Below are 1,990 nucleotides of genomic sequence, written 5' to 3' on the forward strand. Positions count from 1 at the left end.
AACAACAATAATCCTTCTCGAACAACAATTTGTATAAATACACATTATTCTAATTTATATTTCTTCAACAAACAAAGTTTAGTCATTCTCTTAAACACATAGATCTGACATTTTTACATCACTCCAGATTATTCCATAGTTTTATTCCCTGAATACACYGCTCCTTCAAACTGGTTCAAACTTTAGGTTTCACAAACATCTCAATCCCTTTAAGATTACCATTCTGTCTTTTAACAAATTTTAACTGGATGTTTAAAGGTAAAATGTTTTTATGAGCCTTATACATAACCTGCTAAATATTACAACTCGTAAAATTTTATTAATGTCAACTGATAAAATAATGTATTTGGTGGGTGACCATAATGTGTTCTAGTGATAATTCTTACGGCTGTTTTATTGTAAAACTAAAATTGGATTTGTAATTGTTTTACATGCTTTCCCCCAGATTTTAATACAATAGATCAAGTGTGGAACAATTATTACAATATAGAACACATACAGAGTTTTATCACTGAATGACTCCCACACTTTGTATAGTACTGCAATAGATTTGGCTATTTTTATTCTTAAATAATTTATATGAGGTCTCCATGTCAGCGCTTCATCAATGATGACACCCAAAAACTTCACCTCACTGACTCTAAAATTCAACACCGACTCTAAATGGAACACTGATAGTTCTCTGAATTTCCTATAATTAGTATTGATCCAATCCTGATGAGCATTTTGTCATCCATCCTTGGATCARTACACCCACCTCTATCTGGGAGTTCTCTGACAGGAAGTATTCAAGGCAAATGTCCAGGTGTAAAACYACACTGATGATAAATAATTAGTGAAAAATTGCTAAGCTGACTTTTAGCTAGAATCTTGCTCTTCTCAGCTTTTARTTAGTTTTTTGATCATTTCAGCCTTTAACTTTTAGCTACTTTTGCTTCTTTTAGCTTTAGCAGCTTAGTTTATTTTTTTCAGCAGTTTTTCAATGGTCAGAAATATTGCATTTTCTCTAACATTTGGCTTTTATTTATTTAACTTTACTTTAAAGTTGGTGGTAAACAGTTTTTGTAAAACCTTTTTTTGTTTATTTTACAAAAATAACTTCATCATCTGCAGATTGAATTGCACAGTAAATATTGTTTAATATATTTTCAGTTTAGTCTGAACTTTTTCTGCTGCCCCTGCGGTGCAGTCTGTGCCGGGGAATGTAAATCGATTTCCCCCTCAGTAAAACATTATTTTTCATGTAAAGGCTGTGACTGAAGGAGAAATCTCAGCAGTGAAAAGTGAAATGAAACGGGGCGGGCAGGCGGGGGCGTTCATAGGTTCTTCCATGTTGTCCCCTGAGGGCCCGGTGGACGGACCCCTCTGACACACAGCCCGGCGCTCGCTCATCAGTAAAGAAACAAATCCACACATGGCTGCTCTTGGCCTCGGTTCTGTTTCAGTGCTGTTTATTTCTCCGTCTCCCCRCTCTTTTTTTCCTTTAACTGTCTCATGAAGGCACTCGGAGCCAGAGGCTGTTCTCTGAACGATCTCCTGCTCTCCGTGTCTGTCTCAGAACACCAGCTCCCTCTGGCACGTCTCCAAACTTATCTGAAACTAATTTTTATTGGTTGGAGTCTCAGCTGGAACCCACCACACTGGAAATACTGTATATGCTGGTGTTACAATTCTTTTTTTGTTGTTATTTCTCCATTATCTTGCTCGTGGTTCGAGCCTGAAAACTGATCCAGAACTATAATCTGCTCTTTTCTGACCAGAATCCAGAATCACAGAGTGAGATGGACTAATGGGAAGCAAAAGTTCTGTTTCTTCATCTAAATCCAGCACAACCTTCTCACCAATTCTCTTCCTTTTACCCCATCACTATAGTTTTAGAGCCTTTAAAACACGTGTCAAATGTAAGGCTGGTGGGCCAAATCAGGCCCTCATGGCATTTTATCTGGCCCCAGTAATAATACCTGAAATGTAAAATAGTTTGTCTATTTGT

This window comes from Austrofundulus limnaeus, unplaced genomic scaffold (genome assembly GCF_001266775.1).
Source record: "Austrofundulus limnaeus strain Quisiro unplaced genomic scaffold, Austrofundulus_limnaeus-1.0 Scaffold24, whole genome shotgun sequence".
NCBI lineage: Eukaryota > Metazoa > Chordata > Actinopteri > Cyprinodontiformes > Rivulidae > Austrofundulus > Austrofundulus limnaeus.